The following is a 25,132-nucleotide window of genomic DNA, read 5'->3' on the forward strand; positions in this document are numbered from 1 at the left end:
CCTCGTGGCTTGTCTGACACCATGGGCTTACTGTGTTTGGGTATTTACTGACTGCACGCTCTGATTTCCAGTGGATTTCATGCAGTCGCACAGCCTTCGTTCAATCAAAAATATATAGATTAAGAAATAATTATTTATTTATTTAAATCAAACCAAATTCAATTTTTTGCAATAAAACTGTAAATTTATTTATTTTCTTATTGTGATAAATATATATATGTTTTAAATTGTCTTTTTGTCTGGGTTGGTTTGACTTCCCTCCCTCCTTCCTGCCAGTTAATCACCTGTGGCTTCAACATCCGTCCCAGCCACCCGTGGTCCTGAGACCCGCGCTCACTCACGCACAGCACAATTGCCTTCAGGAATGATAGAAATCCCACTTTAATCTTTTGAAAGTGAAGTGCTGTCCGTGAAGGCCCATTCTACAGCTGTGTAAGAGGGATGTGCTTCCTGTCCTGGATCATTCGGTGTCTGTTCAAACGGGATGGTTGTCAGTTCCGGTTCATCAACTGCCCCTTTAAGACGTATTTTCTCATAATCGGGATCATCCTGTATATTTTAAAAGGAGTGTGATTTCAGTTGCGATAACCGATTGTTAAACTGATGTGTATCAAGCTACATTGACGTTGCCTGTGTCCGTGCACATCCATATCGCAGCGCATCGATTCATTACTCAAAATATTCCCATATTTTCATAAATCCACTCCTTGAAAGATCCCTTGTCCCAAATTTGCTCTCAGTATAAAAAAATAACAAATTTAATGCCAGCAGCAGCGGCCGCGTGCCCTAATGGATAAGTCGTCTGACTTCGATTGCAACTGTGAAGTTATGAAAAGATTGCAGGTTCGAGTCCTGCCGCGGTCAGCTAAATTGCCGCGTGAAATTTTATATTCTTTATTTTGATTCTGCCTCAAAACCAACCATCTCGTGCAGTCACTCACCTAAAGTAAAGGAAGGCTGTTTGCTTTAAAAAGCGAATGGTACATTTTCATCACTGTCGATCTGGTTGCACGGGCAAAACAAGCGGTGAAGTAGACTTTCGTGCACATTATTTCTGTTTGAATGCAAAAAGTAGGGGATGGATGTCTGACGTTGCAGTAAATAGGAGATAAGGTGACTGAGAAGTTCAGGCAATGGACTGCTGATCCAGTATGCCCTCAACTTCGTCGTTATTTTGTTAAACCGTTTCCACTCGTTTTTTTTTCGGCAATCACATTTAAACTCATTGCCAAATTCACCTTTTACTGACAAGGATGCAGCTCATTGGTGAAGTAATGTCTCAAAGAATAATCTATTCATCAAAGGGAAAACATTAGCAGGACTATGGAGAGGGGGACTCATGAGATCGGTCTCTGAGAGTCAGCACAGGCACGATGGGCCGAATAGCAAACTAACGTCAGAATCTGAGCGCTAGATCCCTTACTGTCGGCGGCTCGTTGGTCTCGGGGTATGATTCTCGCTTAGGGATTCTAATAATTGAAATGCGAGAGATCCCGGACGAGTCCTGACAACTTTTAGTCAAAAAAACACTTTTCAGCCGGTCGACATGTGAGAAAACTGACATGTTTCAAATTAAAACGTTTGATTGCGCGCCGTTGTTCACACAGCGTCCAAAAATCCTGGAGATTCCCAGGAGCAAAGTGAAACTCACCGAACTGAGTAAAGTTCATGTATCTCAGATGTAATCGGCTCTGTGTCTCATTGGACAACCTAAACCCGTGTTTGATTCTGGCCAATACTTGATCAGTCCATCTTCCTGTCTGCACGCATGAGCTCACCTCCATTGGGATATGGATACATTCAGCGTCAATCTCAACTTCAACGTGAAACAGACTCTGCCCTGAATATGAGTGCGTCCTGTTTCTCCAGCGCTGAAAAGATGGGAGAAGCTGGCTTTGGATTTAGTCCCTTGGCTGCCGAATTTAAACCGTACTTGAAATCAATCCGGGGTGGGCAAGCTGCCTGGTCTGATTAAAAGGCGTTCAGACCCGACATTCCAGGCATGTTATAGTGTTCTGGCCTCAAAATTCGGTTCGACATATCGGATCATAAGCACCGCTCCCATTGTCTGCTAATGGATCTGCAGTTCCCACTAACACCTCCTCTGGTTCCTCCTTTGTTACTGTATTGCCCGCTTACCACCCACTTTGCCTTTTCGCATTGTGCCATTTATTATTCAATCACTCATACGCTCCACTGTATCACAGACATTTTGTCCTTCCTCGCTGCCTATTTATTTCCAGGCGCTATTTTCGTGGAAAAAATCTGTAAACTTTACATTTTTCTTAAAATATCGGAATGATCATCTGACTGAACGTGAGCCAGGGATCTTCATCCACAGAATGTACACGACCAGCTGAGTTTTACAGAATTCTTTCTTTTTGTTCACTGTTTTTCTGTATCCCTTTTAAGGTGATGTGATGGTCTGTCCGGGGATATTCTCTGTCTCTCCAAAATGTGTGCTATCAGTATCGGATCATTATGTATCTGTTTAAAAGGAATGTGCTGTCTGTCCCGGATTTTAAATTTCAAATTTCAAAAACTGCCTTTGGAATTTGCAGGAATTTTAGTTTGTTGGTGTGTTTGTGTAGCGAGGGAGTGTGTGCAAACGTGCTGCGTGATCTTACTGTGCATTTCATGTCATGGGAGAAAAAATGCATTACATGCAACTTGAAGCCACACTGATTTGATTGAACACGCATTCGAGGACTGCCTGACAGGAGAAGAATCTGCTGTGGGATTTTGCTGTTCCACATCTGAAAGAAGGCGAATTATATAAATTATATAAACATAGCGATTTAGCGAGAGCTTGCGGATGGGCTTTGTGACATGATGAGCTCTTTCCCCCTTATTTTCAAATACAAATCAAATCAATACAAGACAAGACATGACTGACTGACTGACTTTGTTTATATAAATATATGTATAAATATTTATATATGCGTATATTAACATACATTCCCTACTTTTTAACTTTCACAATAAATACGCTTTTTCTGTTCTGCCTGCATTGGCTCTATTACTACATTTGACCTCTTTCACAGCACACGCAGCTTCTGTCTGATCCTGCAGAAAGGGACTCGCGACTTGAAAAGATCGCCTCTGTTGCCCACATCTTCCCTCGTGGCTTGTCTTACACCATGGGCTTACTGTGTTTGGGTATTTACTGACTGCACGCCCAGATTTCCAGTGGATTTCATGCAGTCGCACAGCCTTCGTTCGATAAAAATATATCGATTAAGAAATAATTATTTATTTATTTAAATCAAACTTATTCAATTTTTTGCAATAAAACTGTAAATTTATTTATTTTCTTAATGTGATAAATATAAACATGTTTTAAATTGTCTTTTTGTCTGGGTTAGTTTTACTTCCCTCCCTCCTTCCTGCCTATCAATCACCTGTGGCTTCAACATCCGTCCCAGCCCCGCGTGGTCCTGAGACCCGCGCTCACTCACGCAGAGCACAATTGCCTTCAGGAATGATAGAAATCACACTTTAATCTTTTGAAAGGGAAGTGCTGTCCGTGAAGGCCTTTTCTACAGCTGTGTAAGAGGGATGTGCTTCCTGTCCTGGATCATTCGGTGTCTGTTCAAACGGGATGGTTGTTAGTTCCGGTTCATCAACTGCCCCTTGAAGACGTATTTTCTCATAATCGTGATCATCCTGTATATTTTAAAAGGAGTGTGATTTCAGTTGCGATAACCGATTGTTAAACTGTTGTGCATCAAGCTACATTGACGTTGCCTGTGTCCGTGCACATCCATATCGCAGCGCATCGATTCATTACTCAAAATATTCCCATATTTTCATAAATCCACTCCTTGAAAGTTCCCTTGGCCTAAATCTGCTCTCAGTATAAAAAAAACAACAAATTTCATGCCAGCAGCAGCGGCCGCGTGGCCTAATGGATAATCGTCTGAGTTCGATTGCAACTGTGATGTTTTCAAAAGATTGCAGGTTCGAGTCATGCCGCGGTCAGCTAACTTGCCGCGTGAAATTTTGTATTTTTATTTTGATTCTGCCTCAAAACCAACCATCTCGTGCAGTCACTCACCTGAAGTGAAGGAAGGCTGTTTGCTTTAAAAAGCGAGTGGCACATTTTCATCACTGTCGATCTGGTTGCACGGGCAAAACAAGCGGTGAAGTAGACTTTCGTGCATATTATTTCTGTTTGAATGCAAAAAGTAGGGGATGGATGTCTGACGTTGCAGTAAATAGGAGATAAGGTGACTGAGAAGTTCAGACAATGGACTGCTGATCCAGTATGCCCTCAACTTCGTCGTTATTGTGTTAAACCGTTTCCACTCGTTTTTTTTGGGCAATCACATTTAACCTCATTGCCAAATTCACCTTTTACTAACAAGGATGCAGCTCATTGGTGAAGTAATGTCTCAAAGAATAATCTATTCATCAAAGGGAAAACATGAGCAGGACTATGGAGAGGGGGACGATGGGCCGAATAGCAAACGAAGGTCAGAATCTGAGAGCTAGCTCCCTTACTGTCGGCGGCTCGTTGGTCTAGGGGTATGATTCTCGCTTAGGGGTTTTAATAATTGAAATGCGAGAGGTCCCGGGTTCAAATCCCGGACGAGCCCTGACAACTTTTAGTCAAAAAAACACTTCTCAGCCGGTCGACATGTTTCAAATTAAAACGTTTGATTGCGCGCCGTTGTTCACACAGCGTCCAAAAATCCTGGAGATTCCCAGGAGCAAAGTGAAACTCACCGAACTGAGTAAAGTTCATGCATCTCAGATGTGCTCGGCTCAGTGTCTCATTGGACAACCTAAACCCGTGTTTGATTCTGGCCAATTCTTGATCAGTCCATCTTCCGTTCTGCACGCATGAGCTCACCTCCATTGGGATATGGATACATTCAGCGTCAATCTCAACTTCATCGTGAAACAGACTCTGCCCTTAATATGAGTGCGTCCTGTTTCTCCAGCGCTGAAAAGATGGGAGAAGCTGGCTTTGGATTTAGTCCCTTGGCTGCCGAATTTAAACCGTACAGGAAATCAATCCGGGGTGGGCAAGCTGCCTGGTCTGATTAAAAGGCGTTCAGACCCTACATTCCAGGCATGTTATTGTGTTCTGGCCTCAACATTCGATTCAACGTCTCGGATCATAAGCCGCGCTCATTGTCTGCTAATGGTTCTGCTGTTCCCACTAACACCTGCTCTCGTCCATCCTTTGTTATTTTATTGCCCGCTTACCACCCACTTTGCCTTTTCGCATTGTGCCATTTATTATTCAATCACTCCTACGCTCCACTGTATCACAGACATTCCCTTTTGTCCTTCCTCGCTGCCTATTTTTTTCCAGGCGCTATTTTCGTGGAAGAAATCTGTAAACTTTACATTTTTCTTAAAATATCGGAATGATCATCTGACTGAACGTGAGCCCGGGTTCTTCATCCACAGAATGTTCACGACCAGCTGAGTTTTACAGAATTCTTTGTTTTTGTTCACTGTGTTTCTGTATCGCTTTTAAGGTGATGTCCTGTCTGTCCGAGGTCATTCTCTGTCTCTCCAAAATGGTTGCTATCAGTATCGGATCATTATGTATCTGTTTAAAAGGAATGTGCTGTCTGTCCCGGATTTTAAATTACAAATTTCAAAAACTGCCTTTGGAGGTTGCAGGAATTTTAGTTTGTTGGTGTGTTTCTGTAGCGAGGGAGTGTGTGCAAACGTGCTGCGCGATCTTACTGTGCATTTCATGTCATGGGAGAAAAAATGCATTACATGCAACTTGAAGCCACACTGATTTGATTGAACACACATTCGAGGACTGCCTGACAGGAGAAGAATCTGCTGTGGGATTTTGCTGTTCCACATCTGAAAGAAGGCAAATTATATAAGTTAGAAACATAGCGATTTGAGCGAGAGCTTGCGGATGGGCTTTGTGACATGATGAGCTCTTTCCTCCTTATTTTCAAATACAAATCAAATCAAGACAAGACAAGACATGACTGACTGACTGACTTTGTTTATATAAATATATGTATTAATATTTATATATGCGTATATTAACATACATTCCATACTTTTTAACTTTCAAAATAAATGTGCCTTTTCTGTTCTACCGGCACTGGGCTCTATTGCATTTGAGCTCTTTCACAGCACACGCAGCTGCTGTCAGATCCAGCAGAAAGGCACTCGCGACTTTAAAAGATCGCCTTTGTTCCCCACATCTTCGCTCGTGGCTTGTCTTACACCATGGGCTTTCGTGTTTGTGTATTTACTGACTGCACGCCCTGATTTCCAGTGGATTTCAAGCAGTCGCACAGCCTTCGTTCAATCAAAAACATATAGATTAAGAAATAATTATTTCTTTATTGAAATCAAACTAAATTCAATTTTTTGCAATAAAACTGTAAATTTATTTATTTTCTTATTGTGATAAATATATATATGTTTTAAATTGTCTTTTTGTCTGGGTTGATTTTACTTCCCTCCCTCCTTCCTGCCTGTCAATCACCTGTGGCTTCAAAAACCGTCCCAGCCACTCGTGGTCCTGAGATCCGCGCTCACTCACGCACAGCACAATTGCCTTCAGGAATGATAGAAATCCGACTTTAATCTTTTGAAAGGGAAGTGCTGTCCGTGAAGGCCCATTCTACAGCTGTGTAAGATGGATGTGCTTCCTGTCCTGGATCATTCGGTGTCTGTTCAAACGGGATGGTTGTCAGTTCCGGTTCATCAACTGCCCCTTTAAGACGTATTTTCTCATAATCGCGATCATCCTGTATATTTTAAAAGGAGTGTGATTTCAGTTGCGATAACCGATTGTTAAACTGTTGTGTATCAAGCTACATTGACGTTGCCTGTGTCCGTGCACATCCATATCGCAGCGTAACGGTTCATTACTCAAAATATGCCCATATTTTCATAAATCCACTCCTTGAAAAATCCCTTGTCCCAAATTTGCTCTCAGTATAAAAAAAACAACAAATTTCATGCCAGCAGCAGCAGCCGCGTGGCCTAATGGATAGTTCGTCTGACTTCGATTGTAACTGTGATGTTATCAAAAGATTGCAGGTTCGAGTCCTGCCGCGGTCAGCTAACTTGCCGCGTGAAATTTTACATTCTTTATTTTGATTCTGCCTCAAAACCAACCATCTCGTGCAGTCACTCACCGAAAGTAAAGGAAGGCTGTTTGCTTTAAAAAGCTCATGGCACATTTTCATCACTGTCGATCTGGTTGCACGGGCAAAACAAGCGGTGAAGTAGACTTTCGTGCACATTATTTCTGTTTGAATGGAAAAAGTAGGGGATGGATGTCTGACGTTGCAGTAAATAGGAGATAAGGTGACTGACAAGTTCAGGCAATGTACTGCTGATCCAGTCTGCCCTCAACTTCGTCGTTATTGTGTTAAACCGTTTCCACTCGGTTTTTTTCCGTAATCACATTTAACCTCATTGCCAAATTCACCTTTTACTGACAAGAATGCAGCTCGTTGGTGAAGTAATGTCTCAAAGAATAATCTATTCATCAAAGGGAAAACATGAGCAGGACTATGGAGAGGGGGACGATGGGCCGAATAGCAAACGAAGGTCAGAATCTGAGAGCTAGATCCCTTACTGTCGGCGGCTCGTTGGTCTAGGGGTATGATTCTCGCTTTTAGTCAAAAAAACACTTCTCAGCCGGTCGACATGTTTCAAATTAAAACGTTTGATTGCGCGCCGTTTTTCACACAGCGTCCAAAAATCCTGGAGATTCCCAGGAGCAAAGTGAAACTCACCGAACTGAGTAAAGTTCATGCATCTCAGATGTGCTCGGCTCAGTGTCTCATTGGACAACCTAAACCCGTGTTTGATTCTGGCCAATTCTTGATCAGTCCATCTTCCGTTCTGCACGCATGAGCTCACCTCCATTGGGATGTGGATACATTCAGCGTCAATCTCAACTTCAACGTGAAACAGACTCTGCCCTTAATATGAGTGCGTCCTGTTTCTCCAGCGCTGAAAAGATGGGAGAAGCTGGCTTTGGATTTAGTCCCTTTGCTGCCGAATTTAAACCGTACAGGAAATCAATCCGGGGTGGGCAAGCTGCCTGGTCTGATTAAAAGGCGTTCAGACCCTACATTCCAGGCATGTTATTGTGTTCTGGCCTCAACATTCGATTCAACGTCTCGGATCATAAGCCGCGCTCATTGTCTGCTAATGGTTCTGCTGTTCCCACTAACACCTGCTCTAGTCCATCCTTTGTTATTTTATTGCCCGCTTACCACCCACTTTGCCTTTTCGCAATGTGCCATTTATTATTCAATCACTCCTACGCTCCACTGTATCACAGACATTCCCTTTTGTCCTTCCTCGCTGCCTATTTTTTTCCAGGCGCTATTTTCGTGGAAGAAATCTGTAAACTTTACATTTTTCTTAAAATATCGGAATGATCATCTGACTGAACGTGAGCCCGGGTTCTTCATCCACAGAATGTTCACGACCAGCTGAGTTTTACAGAATTCTTTGTTTTTGTTCACTGTGTTTCTGTATCGCTTTTAAGGTGATGTCCTGTCTGTCCGAGGTCATTCTCTGTTCTCCAAAATGGTTGCTATCAGTATCGGATCATTATGTATCTGTTTAAAAGGAATGTGCTGTCTGTCCCGGATTTTAAATTACAAATTTCAAAAACTGCCTTTGGAGGTTGCAGGAATTTTAGTTTGTTGGTGTGTTTCTGTAGCGAGGGAGTGTGTGCAAACGTGCTGCGCGATCTTACTGTGCATTTCATGTCATGGGAGAAAAAATGCATTACATGCAACTTGAAGCCACACTGATTTGATTGAACACACATTCGAGGACTGCCTGACAGGAGAAGAATCTGCTGTGGGATTTTGCTGTTCCACATCTGAAAGAAGGCAAATTATATAAGTTAGAAACATAGCGATTTGAGCGAGAGCTTGCGGATGGGCTTTGTGACATGATGAGCTCTTTCCTCCTTATTTTCAAATACAAATCAAATCAAGACAAGACAAGACATGACTGACTGACTGACTTTGTTTATATAAATATATGTATTAATATTTATATATGCGTATATTAACATACATTCCATACTTTTTAACTTTCAAAATAAATGTGCCTTTTCTGTTCTACCGGCACTGGGCTCTATTGCATTTGAGCTCTTTCACAGCACACGCAGCTGCTGTCAGATCCAGCAGAAAGGCACTCGCGACTTTAAAAGATCGCCTTTGTTCCCCACATCTTCGCTCGTGGCTTGTCTTACACCATGGGCTTTCGTGTTTGTGTATTTACTGACTGCACGCCCTGATTTCCAGTGGATTTCAAGCAGTCGCACAGCCTTCGTTCAATCAAAAACATATAGATTAAGAAATAATTATTTCTTTATTGAAATCAAACTAAATTCAATTTTTTGCAATAAAACTGTAAATTTATTTATTTTCTTATTGTGATAAATATATATATGTTTTAAATTGTCTTTTTGTCTGGGTTGATTTTACTTCCCTCCCTCCTTCCTGCCTGTCAATCACCTGTGGCTTCAAAAACCGTCCCAGCCACTCGTGGTCCTGAGATCCGCGCTCACTCACGCACAGCACAATTGCCTTCAGGAATGATAGAAATCCGACTTTAATCTTTTGAAAGGGAAGTGCTGTCCGTGAAGGCCCATTCTACAGCTGTGTAAGATGGATGTGCTTCCTGTCCTGGATCATTCGGTGTCTGTTCAAACGGGATGGTTGTCAGTTCCGGTTCATCAACTGCCCCTTTAAGACGTATTTTCTCATAATCGCGATCATCCTGTATATTTTAAAAGGAGTGTGATTTCAGTTGCGATAACCGATTGTTAAACTGTTGTGTATCAAGCTACATTGACGTTGCCTGTGTCCGTGCACATCCATATCGCAGCGTAACGGTTCATTACTCAAAATATGCCCATATTTTCATAAATCCACTCCTTGAAAAATCCCTTGTCCCAAATTTGCTCTCAGTATAAAAAAAACAACAAATTTCATGCCAGCAGCAGCAGCCGCGTGGCCTAATGGATAGTTCGTCTGACTTCGATTGTAACTGTGATGTTATCAAAAGATTGCAGGTTCGAGTCCTGCCGCGGTCAGCTAACTTGCCGCGTGAAATTTTACATTCTTTATTTTGATTCTGCCTCAAAACCAACCATCTCGTGCAGTCACTCACCGAAAGTAAAGGAAGGCTGTTTGCTTTAAAAAGCTCATGGCACATTTTCATCACTGTCGATCTGGTTGCACGGGCAAAACAAGCGGTGAAGTAGACTTTCGTGCACATTATTTCTGTTTGAATGGAAAAAGTAGGGGATGGATGTCTGACGTTGCAGTAAATAGGAGATAAGGTGACTGACAAGTTCAGGCAATGTACTGCTGATCCAGTCTGCCCTCAACTTCGTCGTTATTGTGTTAAACCGTTTCCACTCGGTTTTTTTCCGTAATCACATTTAACCTCATTGCCAAATTCACCTTTTACTGACAAGAATGCAGCTCGTTGGTGAAGTAATGTCTCAAAGAATAATCTATTCATCAAAGGGAAAACATGAGCAGGACTATGGAGAGGGGGACGATGGGCCGAATAGCAAACGAAGGTCAGAATCTGAGAGCTAGATCCCTTACTGTCGGCGGCTCGTTGGTCTAGGGGTATGATTCTCGCTTTTAGTCAAAAAAACACTTCTCAGCCGGTCGACATGTTTCAAATTAAAACTTTGATTGCGCGCCGTTGTTCACACAGCGTCCAAAAATCCTGGAGATTCCCAGGAGCAAAGTGAAACTCACCGAACTGAGTAAAGTTCATGCATCTCAGATGTGCTCCGCTCAGTGTCTCATTGGACAACCTAAACCCGTGTTTGATTCTGGCCAATTCTTGATCAGTCCATCTTCCGTTCTGCACGCATGAGCTCACCTCCATTGGGATGTGGATACATTCAGCGTCAATCTCAACTTCAACGTGAAACAGACTCTGCCCTTAATATGAGTGCGTCCTGTTTCTCCAGCGCTGAAAAGATGGGAGAAGCTGGCTTTGGATTTAGTCCCTTTGCTGCCGAATTTAAACCGTACAGGAAATCAATCCGGGGTGGGCAAGCTGCCTGGTCTGATTAAAAGGCGTTCAGACCCTACATTCCAGGCATGTTATTGTGTTCTGGCCTCAACATTCGATTCAACGTCTCGGATCATAAGCCGCGCTCATTGTCTGCTAATGGTTCTGCTGTTCCCACTAACACCTGCTCTAGTCCATCCTTTGTTATTTTATTGCCCGCTTACCACCCACTTTGCCTTTTCGCAATGTGCCATTTATTATTCAATCACTCCTACGCTCCACTGTATCACAGACATTCCCTTTTGTCCTTCCTCGCTGCCTATTTTTTTCCAGGCGCTATTTTCGTGGAAGAAATCTGTAAACTTTACATTTTTCTTAAAATATCGGAATGATCATCTGACTGAACGTGAGCCCGGGTTCTTCATCCACAGAATGTTCACGACCAGCTGAGTTTTACAGAATTCTTTGTTTTTGTTCACTGTGTTTCTGTATCGCTTTTAAGGTGATGTCCTGTCTGTCCGAGGTCATTCTCTGTTCTCCAAAATGGTTGCTATCAGTATCGGATCATTATGTATCTGTTTAAAAGGAATGTGCTGTCTGTCCCGGATTTTAAATTACAAATTTCAAAAACTGCCTTTGGAGGTTGCAGGAATTTTAGTTTGTTGGTGTGTTTCTGTAGCGAGGGAGTGTGTGCAAACGTGCTGCGCGATCTTACTGTGCATTTCATGTCATGGGAGAAAAAATGCATTACATGCAACTTGAAGCCACACTGATTTGATTGAACACACATTCGAGGACTGCCTGACAGGAGAAGAATCTGCTGTGGGATTTTGCTGTTCCACATCTGAAAGAAGGCAAATTATATAAGTTAGAAACATAGCGATTTGAGCGAGAGCTTGCGGATGGGCTTTGTGACATGATGAGCTCTTTCCTCCTTATTTTCAAATACAAATCAAATCAAGACAAGACAAGACATGACTGACTGACTGACTTTGTTTATATAAATATATGTATTAATATTTATATATGCGTATATTAACATACATTCCATACTTTTTAACTTTCAAAATAAATGTGCCTTTTCTGTTCTACCGGCACTGGGCTCTATTGCATTTGAGCTCTTTCACAGCACACGCAGCTGCTGTCAGATCCAGCAGAAAGGCACTCGCGACTTTAAAAGATCGCCTTTGTTCCCCACATCTTCGCTCGTGGCTTGTCTTACACCATGGGCTTTCGTGTTTGTGTATTTACTGACTGCACGCCCTGATTTCCAGTGGATTTCAAGCAGTCGCACAGCCTTCGTTCAATCAAAAACATATAGATTAAGAAATAATTATTTCTTTATTGAAATCAAACTAAATTCAATTTTTTGCAATAAAACTGTAAATTTATTTATTTTCTTATTGTGATAAATATATATATGTTTTAAATTGTCTTTTTGTCTGGGTTGATTTTACTTCCCTCCGTCCTTCCTGCCTGTCAATCACCTGTGGCTTCAAAAACCGTCCCAGCCCCTCGTGGTCCTGAGATCCGCGCTTACTCACGCACAGCACAATTGCCTTCAGGAATGATAGAAATCCGACTTTAATCTTTTGAAAGGGAAGTGCTGTCCTTGAAGGCCCATTCTACAGCTGTGTAAGATGGATGTGCTTCCTGTCCTGGATCATTCGGTGTCTGTTCAAACGGGATGGTTGTCAGTTCCGGTTCATCAACTGCCCCTTTAAGACGTATTTTCTCATAATCGCGATCATCCTGTATATTTTAAAAGGAGTGTGATTTCAGTTGCGATAACCGATTGTTAAACTGTTGTGTATCAAGCTACATTGACGTTGCCTGTGTCCGTGCACATCCATATCGCAGCGTAACGGTTCATTACTCAAAATATGCCCATATTTTCATAAATCCACTCCTTGAAAGATCCCTTGTCCCAAATTTGCTCTCAGTATAAAAAAAACAACAAATTTCATGCCAGCAGCAGCAGCCGCGTGGCCTAATGAATAAGTCGTCTGACTTCGATTGTAACTGTGATGTTATCAAAAGATTGCAGGTTCGAGTCCTGCCGCGGTCAGCTAACTTGCCGCGTGAAATTTTACATTCTTTATTTTGATTCTGCCTCAAAACCAACCATCTCGTGCAGTCACTCACCGAAAGTAAAGGAAGGCTGTTTGCTTTAAAAAGCTCATGGCACATTTTCATCACTGTCGATCTGGTTGCACGGGCAAAACAAGCGGTGAAGTAGACTTTCGTGCACATTATTTCTGTTTGAATGGAAAAAGTAGGGGATGGATGTCTGACGTTGCAGTAAATAGGAGATATGGTGACTGAGAAGTTCAGGCAATGGACTGCTGATCCAGTCTGCCCTCAACTTCGTCGTTATTTTGTTAAACCGTTTCCACTCGGTTTTTTTCCGTAATCACATTTAACCTCATTGCCAAATTCACCTTTTACTGACAAGAATGCAGCTCGTTGGTGAAGTAATGTCTCAAAAATAATCTATTCATCAAAGGGAAAACATGAGCAGGACTATGGAGAGGGGGACGATGGGCCGAATAGCAAACGAAGGTCAGAATCTGAGAGCTAGCTCCCTTGCTGTCGGCGGCTCGTTGGTCTAGGGGTATGATTCTCGCTTAGGGGTTTTAATAATTGAAATGCGAGAGGTCCCGGGTTCAAATCCCGGACGAGCCCTGACAACTTTTAGTCAAAAAAACACTTCTCAGCCGGTCGACATGTTTCAAATTAAAACCTTTGATTGCGCGCCGTTGTTCACACAGCGTCCAAAAATTCTGGAGATTCCCAGGAGCAAAGTGAAACTCACCGAACTGAGTAAAGTTCATGCATCTCAGATGTGCTCGGCTCAGTGTCTCATTGGACAACCTAAACCCGTGTTTGATTCTGGCCAATTCTTGATCAGTCCATCTTCCGTTCTGCACGCATGAGCTCACCTCCATTGGGATATGGATACATTCAGCGTCAATCTCAACTTCAACGTGAAACAGACTCTGCCCTTAATATGAGTGCGTCCTGTTTCTCCAGCGCTGAAAAGATGGGAGAAGCTGGCTTTGGATTTAGTCCCTTGGCTGCCGAATTTAAACCGTACAGGAAATCAATCCGGGGTGGGCAAGCTGCCTGGTCTGATTAAAAGGCGTTCAGACCCTACATTCCAGGCATGTTATTGTGTTCTGGCCTCAACATTCGATTCAACGTCTCGGATCATAAGCCGCGCTCATTGTCTGCTAATGGTTCTGCTGTTCCCACTAACACCTGCTCTAGTCCATCCTTTGTTATTGTTATTGCCCGCTTACCACCCACTTTGCCTTTTCGCATTGTGCCATTTATTATTCAATCACTCCTACGCTCCACTGTATCACAGACATTCCCTTTTGTCCTTCCTCGCTGCCTATTTTTTTCCAGGCGCTATTTTCGTGGAAGAAATCTGTAAACTTTACATTTTTCTTAAAATATCGGAATGATCATCTGACTGAACGTGAGCCCGGGTTCTTCATCCACAGAATGTTCACGACCAGCTGAGTTTTACAGAATTCTTTGTTTTTGTTCACTGTGTTTCTGTATCGCTTTTAAGGTGATGTCCTGTCTGTCCGAGGTCAATCTCTGTCTCTCCAAAATGGTTGCTATCAGTATCGGATCATTATGTATCTGTTTGAAAGGAATGTGCTGTCTGTCCCGGATTTTAAATTACAAATTTCAAAAACTGCCTTTGGAGGTTGCAGGAATTTTAGTTTGTTGGTGTGTTTCTGTAGCGAGGGAGTGTGTGCAAACGTGCTGCGCGATCTTACTGTGCATTTCATGTCATGGGAGAAAAAATGCATCACATGCAACTTGAAGCCACACTGATTTGATTGAACACACATTCGAGGACTGCCTGACAGGAGAAGAATCTGCTGTGGGATTTTGCTGTTCCACATCTGAAAGAAGGCAAATTATATAAGTTAGAAACATAGCGATTTGAGCGAGAGCTTGCGGATGGGCTTTGTGACATGATGAGCTCTTTCCTCCTTATTTTCAAATACAAATCAAATCAAGACAAGACAAGACATGACTGACTGACTGACTTTGTTTATATAAATATATGTATTAATATTTATATATGCGTATATTAACATACATTCCATACTTTTTAACTTTCAAAATAAATGTGCCTTTTCTGTTCTACCGGCACTGGGCTCTATTGCATTTGAGCTCTTTCACAGCACACGCAGCTGCTGTCAGATCCAGCAGAAAGGCACTCGCGACTTTAAAAGATCGCCTTTGTTCCCCACATCTTCGCTCGCGGCTTGTCTTACACCATGGGCTTTCGTGTTTGTGTATTTACTGACTGCACGCCCTGATTTCCAGTGGATTTCAAGCAGTCGCACAGCCTTCGTTCAATCAAAAACATATAGATTAAGAAATAATTATTTCTTTATTGAAATCAAACTAAATTCAATTTTTTGCAATAAAACTGTAAATTTATTTATTTTCTTATTGTGATAAATATATATATGTTTTAAATTGTCTTTTTGTCTGGGTTGATTTTACTTCCCTCCGTCCTTCCTGCCTGTCAATCACCTGTGGCTTCAAAAACCGTCCCAGCCACTCGTGGTCCTGAGATCCGCGCTCACTCACGCACAGCACAATTGCCTTCAGGAATGATAGAAATCCCACTTTAATCTTTTGAAAGGGAAGTGCTGTCCGTGAAGGCCCATTCTACAGCTGTGTAAGATGGATGTGCTTCCTGTCCTGGATCATTCGGTGTCTGTTCAAACGGGATGGTTGTCAGTTCTGGTTCATCAACTGCCCCTTCAAGACGTATTTTCTCATAATCGGGAGCATCCTGTATATTTTAAAAGGAGTGTGATTTCAGTTGCGATAACCGATTGTTAAACTGTTGTGTATCAAGCTACATTGACGTTGCCTGTGTCCGTGCACATCGATATCGCAGCGTAACGGTTCATTACTCAAAATATGCCCATATTTTCATAAATCCACTCCTTGAAAGATCCCTTGTCCCAAATTTGCTCTCAGTATAAAAAAAACAACAAATTTCATGCCAGCAGCAGCAGCCGCGTGGCCTAATGGATAAGTCGTCTGACTTCGATTGTAACTGTGATGTTATCAAAAGATTGCAGGTTCGAGTCCTGCCGCGGTCAGCTAACTTGCCGCGTGAAATTTTACATTCTTTATTTTGATTCTGCCTCAAAACCAACCATCTCGTGCAGTCACTCACCGAAAGTAAAGGAAGGCTGTTTGCTTTAAAAAGCTCATGGCACATTTTCATCACTGTCGATCTGGTTGCACGGGCAAAACAAGCGGTGAAGTAGACTTTCGTGCACATTATTTCTGTTTGAATGGAAAAAGTAGGGGATGGATGTCTGACGTTGCAGGAAATAGGAGATAAGGTGACTGAGAAGTTCAGGCAATGGACTGCTGATCCAGTCTGCCCTCAACTTCGTCGTTATTGTGTTAAACCGTTTCCACTCGGTTTTTTTCCGTAATCACATTTAACCTCATTGCCAAATTCACCTTTTACTGACAAGAATGCAGCTCGTTGGTGAAGTAATGTCTCAAAGAATAATCTATTCATCAAAGGGAAAACATGAGCAGGACGATGGAGAGGGGGACGATGGGCCGAATAGCAAACGAAGGTCAGAATCTGAGAGCTAGATCCCTTACTGTCGGCGGCTCGTTGGTCTAGGGGTATGATTCTCGCTTAGGGGTTTTAATAATTGAAATGCGAGAGGTCCCGGGTTCAAATCCCGGACGAGCCCTGACAACTTTTAGTCAAAAAAACACTTCTCAGCCGGTCGACATGTTTCAAATTAAAACGTTTGATTGCGCGCCGTTGTTCACACAGCGTCCAAAAATCCTGGAGATTCCCAGGAGCAAAGTGAAACTCACCGAACTGAGTAAAGTTCATGCATCTCAGATGTGCTCGGCTCAGTGTCTCATTGGACAACCTAAACCCGTGTTTGATTCTGGCCAATTCTTGATCAGTCCATCTTCCGTTCTGCACGCATGAGCTCACCTCCATTGGGATATGGATACATTCAGCGTCAATCTCAACTTCAACGTGAAACAGACTCTGCCCTTAATATGAGTGCGTCCTGTTTCTCCAGCGCTGAAAAGATGGGAGAAGCTGGCTTTGGATTTAGTCCCTTGGCTGCCGAATTTAAACCGTACAGGAAATCAATCCGGGGTGGGCAAGCTGCCTGGTCTGATTAAAAGGCGTTCAGACCCTACATTCCAGGCATGTTATTGTGTTCTGGCCTCAACATTCGATTCAACGTCTCGGATCATAAGCCGCGCTCATTTTTCGCATTGTGCCATTTATTATTCAATCACTCCTACGCTCCACTGTATCACAGACATTCCCTTTTGTCCTTCCTCGCTGCCTATTTTTTTCCAGGCGCTATTTTCGTGGAAGAAATCTGTAAACTTTACATTTTTCTTAAAATATCGGAATGATCATCTGACTGAACGTGAGCCCGGGTTCTTCATCCACAGAATGTTCACGACCAGCTGAGTTTTACAGAATTCTTTGTTTTTGTTCACTGTGTTTCTGTATCGCTTTTAAGGTGATGTCCTGTCTGTCCGAGGTCATTCTCTGTTCTCCAAAATGGTTGCTATCAGTATCGGATCATTATGTATCTGTTTAAAAGGAATGTGCTGTCTGTCCCGGATTTTAAATTACAAATTTCAAAAACTGCCTTTGGAGGTTGCAGGAATTTTAGTTTGTTGGTGTGTTTCTGTAGCGAGGGAGTGTGTGCAAACGTGCTGCGCGATCTTACTGTGCATTTCATGTCATGGGAGAAAAAATGCATTACATGCAACTTGAAGCCACACTGATTTGATTGAACACACATTCGAGGACTGCCTGACAGGAGAAGAATCTGCTGTGGGATTTTGCTGTTCCACATCTGAAAGAAGGCAAATTATATAAGTTAGAAACATAGCGATTTGAGCGAGAGCTTGCGGATGGGCTTTGTGACATGATGAGCTCTTTCCTCCTTATTTTCAAATACAAATCAAATCAAGACAAGACAAGACATGACTGACTGACTGACTTTGTTTATATAAATATATGTATTAATATTTATATATGCGTATATTAACATACATTCCATACTTTTTAACTTTCAAAATAAATGTGCCTTTTCTGTTCTACCGGCACTGGGCTCTATTGCATTTGAGCTCTTTCACAGCACACGCAGCTGCTGTCAGATCCAGCAGAAAGGCACTCGCGACTTTAAAAGATCGCCTTTGTTCCCCACATCTTCGCTCGTGGCTTGTCTTACACCATGGGCTTTCGTGTTTGTGTATTTACTGACTGCACGCCCTGATTTCCAGTGGATTTCAAGCAGTCGCACAGCCTTCGTTCAATCAAAAACATATAGATTAAGAAATAATTATTTCTTTATTGAAATCAAACTAAATTCAATTTTTTGCAATAAAACTGTAAATTTATTTATTTTCTTATTGTGATAAATATATATATGTTTTAAATTGTCTTTTTGTCTGGGTTGATTTTACTTCCCTCCGTCCTTCCTGCCTGTCAATCACCTGTGGCTTCAAAAACCGTCCCAGCCCCTCCTGGTCCTGAGATCCGCGCTTACTCACGCACAGCACAATTGCCTTCAGGAATGATAGAAATCCGACTTTAATCTTTTGAAAGGGAAGTGCTGTCCTTGAAGGCCCATTCTACAGCTGTGTAAGATGGATGTGCTTCCTGTCCTGGATCATTCGGTGTCTGTTCAAACGGGATGGTTGTCAGTTCCGGTTCATCAACTGCCCCTTTAAGACGTATTTTCTCATAATCGCGATCATCCTGTATATTTTAAAAGGAGTGTGATTTCAGTTGCGATAACCGATTGTTAAACTGTTGTGTATCAAGCTACATTGACGTTGCCTGTGTCCGTGCACATCCATATCGCAGCGTAACGGTTCATTACTCAAAATATGCCCATATTTTCATAAATCCACTCCTTGAAAGATCCCTTGTCCCAAATTTGCTCTCAGTATAAAAAAAACAACAAATTTCATGCCAGCAGCAGCAGCCGCGTGGCCTAATGAATAAGTCGTCTGACTTCGATTGTAACTGTGATGTTATCAAAAGATTGCAGGTTCGAGTCCTGCCGCGGTCAGCTAACTTGCCGCGTGAAATTTTACATTCTTTATTTTGATTCTGCCTCAAAACCAACCATCTCGTGCAGTCACTCACCGAAAGTAAAGGAAGGCTGTTTGCTTTAAAAAGCTCATGGCACATTTTCATCACTGTCGATCTGGTTGCACGGGCAAAACAAGCGGTGAAGTAGACTTTCGTGCACATTATTTCTGTTTGAATGGAAAAAGTAGGGGATGGATGTCTGACGTTGCAGTAAATAGGAGATATGGTGACTGAGAAGTTCAGGCAATGGACTGCTGATCCAGTCTGCCCTCAACTTCGTCGTTATTTTGTTAAACCGTTTCCACTCGGTTTTTTTCCGTAATCACATTTAACCTCATTGCCAAATTCACCTTTTACTGACAAGAATGCAGCTCGTTGGTGAAGTAATGTCTCAAAAATAATCTATTCATCAAAGGGAAAACATGAGCAGGACTATGGAGAGGGGGACGATGGGCCGAATAGCAAACGAAGGTCAGAATCTGAGAGCTAGCTCCCTTACTGTCGGCGGCTCGTTGGTCTAGGGGTATGATTCTCGCTTAGGGGTTTTAATAATTGAAATGCGAGAGGTCCCGGGTTCAAATCCCGGACGAGCCCTGACAACTTTTAGTCAAAAAAACACTTCTCAGCCGGTCGACATGTTTCAAATTAAAACCTTTGATTGCGCGCCGTTGTTCACACAGCGTCCAAAAATCCTGGAGATTCCCAGGAGCAAAGTGAAACTCACCGAACTGAGTAAAGTTCATGCATCTCAGATGTGCTCGGCTCAGTGTCTCATTGGACAACCTAAACCCGTGTTTGATTCTGGCCAATTCTTGATCAGTCCATCTTCCGTTCTGCACGCATGAGCTCACCTCCATTGGGATATGGATACATTCAGCGTCAATCTCAACTTCAACGTGAAACAGACTCTGCCCTTAATATGAGTGCGTCCTGTTTCTCCAGCGCTGAAAAGATGGGAGAAGCTGGCTTTGGATTTAGTCCCTTGGCTGCCGAATTTAAACCGTACAGGAAATCAATCCGGGGTGGGCAAGCTGCCTGGTCTGATTAAAAGGCGTTCAGACCCTACATTCCAGGCATGTTATTGTGTTCTGGCCTCAACATTCGATTCAACGTCTCGGATCATAAGCCGCGCTCATTGTCTGCTAATGGTTCTGCTGTTCCCACTAACACCTGCTCTAGTCCATCCTTTGTTATTTTATTGCCCGCTTACCACCCACTTTGCCTTTTCGCATTGTGCCATTTATTATTCAATCACTCCTACGCTCCACTGTATCACAGACATTCCCTTTTGTCCTTCCTCGCTGCCTATTTTTTTCCAGGCGCTATTTTCGTGGAAGAAATCTGTAAACTTTACATTTTTCTTAAAATATCGGAATGATCATCTGACTGAACGTGAGCCCGGGTTCTTCATCCACAGAATGTTCACGACCAGCTGAGTTTTACAGAATTCTTTGTTTTTGTTCACTGTGTTTCTGTATCGCTTTTAAGGTGATGTCCTGTCTGTCCGAGGTCAATCTCTGTCTCTCCAAAATGGTTGCTATCAGTATCGGATCATTATGTATCTGTTTGAAAGGAATGTGCTGTCTGTCCCGGATTTTAAATTACAAATTTCAAAAACTGCCTTTGGAGGTTGCAGGAATTTTAGTTTGTTGGTGTGTTTCTGTAGCGAGGGAGTGTGTGCAAACGTGCTGCGCGATCTTACTGTGCATTTCATGTCATGGGAGAAAAAATGCATCACATGCAACTTGAAGCCACACTGATTTGATTGAACACACATTCGAGGACTGCCTGACAGGAGAAGAATCTGCTGTGGGATTTTGCTGTTCCACATCTGAAAGAAGGCAAATTATATAAGTTAGAAACATAGCGATTTGAGCGAGAGCTTGCGGATGGGCTTTGTGACATGATGAGCTCTTTCCTCCTTATTTTCAAATACAAATCAAATCAAGACAAGACAAGACATGACTGACTGACTGACTTTGTTTATATAAATATATGTATTAATATTTATATATGCGTATATTAACATACATTCCATACTTTTTAACTTTCAAAATAAATGTGCCTTTTCTGTTCTACCGGCACTGGGCTCTATTGCATTTGAGCTCTTTCACAGCACACGCAGCTGCTGTCAGATCCAGCAGAAAGGCACTCGCGACTTTAAAAGATCGCCTTTGTTCCCCACATCTTCGCTCGTGGCTTGTCTTACACCATGGGCTTTCGTGTTTGTGTATTTACTGACTGCACGCCCTGATTTCCAGTGGATTTCAAGCAGTCGCACAGCCTTCGTTCAATCAAAAACATATAAATTAAGAAATAATTATTTCTTTATTGAAATCAAACTAAATTCAATTTTTTGCAATAAAACTGTAAATTTATTTATTTTCTTATTGTGATAAATATATATATGTTTTAAATTGTCTTTTTGTCTGGGTTGATTTTACTTCCCTCCGTCCTTCCTGCCTGTCAATCACCTGTGGCTTCAAAAACCGTCCCAGCCACTCGTGGTCCTGAGATCCGCGCTCACTCACGCACAGCACAATTGCCTTCAGGAATGATAGAAATCCCACTTTAATCTTTTGAAAGGGAAGTGCTGTCCGTGAAGGCCCATTCTACAGCTGTGTAAGATGGATGTGCTTCCTGTCCTGGATCATTCGGTGTCTGTTCAAACGGGATGGTTGTCAGTTCTGGTTCATCAACTGCCCCTTCAAGACGTATTTTCTCATAATCGGGAGCATCCTGTATATTTTAAAAGGAGTGTGATTTCAGTTGCGATAACCGATTGTTAAACTGTTGTGTATCAAGCTACATTGACGTTGCCTGTGTCCGTGCACATCGATATCGCAGCGTAACGGTTCATTACTCAAAATATGCCCATATTTTCATAAATCCACTCCTTGAAAGATCCCTTGTCCAAAATTTGCTCTCAGTATAAACAAAACAACAAATTTCATGCCAGCAGCAGCAGCCGCGTGGCCTAATGGATAAGTCGTCTGACTTCGATTGTAACTGTGATGTTATCAAAAGATTGCAGGTTCGAGTCCTGCCGCGGTCAGCTAACTTGCCGCGTGAAATTTTACATTCTTTATTTTGATTCTGCCTCAAAACCAACCATTTCGTGCAGTCACTCACCGAAAGTAAAGGAAGGCTGTTTGCTTTAAAAAGCTCATGGCACATTTTCATCACTGTCGATCTGGTTGCACGGGCAAAACAAGCGGTGAAGTAGACTTTCGTGCACATTATTTCTGTTTGAATGGAAAAAGTAGGGGATGGATGTCTGACGTTGCAGTAAATAGGGGATAAGGTGACTGAGAAGTTCAGGCAATGGACTGCTGATCCAGTCTGCCCTCAACTTCGTCGTTATTGTGTTAAACCGTTTCCACTCGGTTTTTTTCGGTAATCACAATTAACCTCATTGCCAAATTCACCTTTTACTGACAAGGATGCAGCTCGTTGGTGAAGTAATGTCTCAAAGAATAATCTATTCATCAAAGGGAATACATTAGCAGGACTATGGAGAGGGGGACTCATGAGATAGGTCTCTGAGAGTCAGCACAGGCACGATGGGCCGAATAGCAAACGAAGGTCAGAATCTGAGAGCTAGATCCCTTACTGTCGGCGGCTCGTTGGTCTAGGGGTATGATTCTCGCTTAGGGGTTTTAATAATTGAAATGCGAGAGATCACCGGTTCAAATCCCGAACGAGTCCTGACAACTTTTAGTCAAAAAAACACTTCTCAGCCGGTCGACATATTTCAAATTAAAACGTTTGATTGCGCGCCGTTGTTCACACAGCGTCCAAAAATCCTGGAGATTCCCAGGAGCAAAGTGAAACTCACCGAACTGATCAAAGTTCATGCATCTCAGATGTACTCGGATCAGTGTCTCATTGGACAACCTAAACCCTTGTTTGATTCTGGCCAATTCTTGATCAGTCCATCTTCCGTTCTGCACTCATGAGCTCACCTCCATTGGGATATGGATACATTCAGCGTCAATCTCAACTTCAACGTGAAACAGACTCTTCCCTTAATATGAGTGCGTCCTGTTTCTCCAGCGCTGAAAAGATGGGAGAAGCTGGCTTTGGATTTAGTCCCTTGGCTGCCGAATTTAAACCGTACAGGAAATCAATCCGGGGTGGGCAAGCTGCCTGGTCTGATTAAAAGGCGTTCAGACCTTACATTCCAGGCATGTTATTGTGCTCTAGCCTCAACATTCGATTCAACGTCTCGGATCATAAGCCGCGCTCATTGTCTGCTAATGGTTCTGCTGTTCCCACTAACACCTGCTCTGGTCCATCCTTTGTTATTTTATTGCCCGCTTACCACCCACTTTGCCTTTTCGCATTGTGCCATTTATTATTCAATCACTCCTACGCTCCACTGTATCACAGACATTCCCTTTTGTCCTTCCTCGCTGCCTATTTTTTTCCAGGCGCTATTTTCGTGGAAAAAATCTGTAAACTTTACATTTTTCTTAAAATATCGGAATGATCATCTGACTGAACGTGAGCCCGGGTTCTTCATCCACAGAATGTTCACGACCAGCTGAGTTTTACAGAATTCTTTGTTTTTGTTCACTGTGTTTCTTTATCGCTTTTAAGGTGATGTCCTGTCTGTCCGAGGTCATTCTCTGTCTCTCCAAAATGGTTGCTATCAGTATCGGATCATTATGTATCTGTTTAAAAGGAATGTGCTGTCTGTCCCGGATTTTAAATTACAAATTTCAAAAACTGCCTTTGGAGGTTGCAGGAATTTTAGTTTGTTGGTGTGTTTGTGTAGCGAGGGAGTGTGTGCAAACGTGCTGCGCGATCTTACTGTGCATTTCATGTCATGGGAGAAAAAATGCATTACATGCAACTTGAAGCCACACTGATTTGATTGAACACACATTCGAGGACTGCCTGACAGGAGAAGAATCTGCTGTGGGATTTTGCTGTTCCACATCTGAAAGAAGGCAAATTATATAAGTTAGAAACATAGCGATTTTAGCGAGAGCTTGCGGTTGGGCTGCGTGAAATGATGAGCTCCTACCCCCTTATTTTCAAACACAAATCAAATCAAGACAAGACAAGACATGACTGACTGACTGACTTTGTTTATACAGATATATGTATAAATATTTATATATGCGTATATTAACAGAAATTCCATACTTTTTAACTTTCAAAATAAATGTGCCTTTTCTGTTCTGCCGGCACTGGGCTCTATTGCATTTGAGCTCTTTCACAGCACACGCAGCTGCTGTCAGATCCAGCAGAAAGGCACTCGCGACTTTAAAAGATCGCCTTTGTTCCCCATATCTTCCCTCGTGGCTTGTCTGACACCATGGGCTTACTGTGTTTGGGTATTTACTGACTGCACGCTCTGATTTCCAGTGGATTTCATGCAGTCGCACAGCCTTCGTTCAATCAAAAATATATAGATTAAGAAATAATTATTTATTTATTTAAATCAAACCAAATTCAATTTTTTGCAATAAAACTGTAAATTTATTTATTTTCTTATTGTGATAAATATATATATGTTTTAAATTGTCTTTTTGTCTGGGTTGGTTTGACTTCCCTCCCTCCTTCCTGCCAGTTAATCACCTGTGGCTTCAACATCCGTCCCAGCCACGCGTGGTCCTGAGACCCGCGCTCACTCACGCACAGCACAATTGCCTTCAGGAATGATAGAAATCCCACTTTAATCTTTTGAAAGTGAAGTGCTGTCCGTAAAGGCCCATTCTACAGCTGTGTAAGAGGGATGTGCTTCCTGTCCTGGATCATTCGGTGTCTGTTCAAACGGGATTGTTGTCAGTTCCGGTTCATCAACTGCCCCTTTAAGACGTATTTTCTCATAATCGGGATCATCCTGTATATTTTAAAAGGACTGTGATTTCAGTTGCGATAACCGATTGTTAAACTGATGTGTATCAAGCTACATTGACGTTGCCTGTGTCCGTGCACATCCAT

The 25,132-nt window shown here is 42.4% G+C and overlaps 4 non-coding genes across 4 annotated transcripts; all 4 read left to right on the forward strand.

The window, feature by feature from the left end:
- Positions 1-4,510: 4,510 nt before the first annotated feature.
- trnap-agg (transfer RNA proline (anticodon AGG)) lies at positions 4,511-4,598 on the forward strand. The gene is given in 2 exon segments: positions 4,511-4,546; positions 4,563-4,598. It is a non-coding gene; the product is annotated as a tRNA-Pro (tRNA).
- A 9,015-nt stretch (positions 4,599-13,613) lies between these two features.
- Positions 13,614-13,701, forward strand: trnap-agg (transfer RNA proline (anticodon AGG)). The gene is given in 2 exon segments: positions 13,614-13,649; positions 13,666-13,701. It is a non-coding gene; the product is annotated as a tRNA-Pro (tRNA).
- Positions 13,702-16,693: 2,992 nt separating this feature from the next.
- trnap-agg (transfer RNA proline (anticodon AGG)) lies at positions 16,694-16,781 on the forward strand. Its single transcript is given in 2 exon segments — positions 16,694-16,729; positions 16,746-16,781. It is a non-coding gene; the product is annotated as a tRNA-Pro (tRNA).
- A 2,902-nt stretch (positions 16,782-19,683) lies between these two features.
- On the forward strand, positions 19,684-19,771 carry trnap-agg (transfer RNA proline (anticodon AGG)). Its single transcript is given in 2 exon segments — positions 19,684-19,719; positions 19,736-19,771. It is a non-coding gene; the product is annotated as a tRNA-Pro (tRNA).
- The last annotated feature ends 5,361 nt before the right edge of the window (positions 19,772-25,132 follow it).

This window comes from Pristiophorus japonicus, unplaced genomic scaffold, assembly GCF_044704955.1.
Source record: "Pristiophorus japonicus isolate sPriJap1 unplaced genomic scaffold, sPriJap1.hap1 HAP1_SCAFFOLD_66, whole genome shotgun sequence".
Classification (NCBI taxonomy): domain Eukaryota; kingdom Metazoa; phylum Chordata; class Chondrichthyes; family Pristiophoridae; genus Pristiophorus; species Pristiophorus japonicus.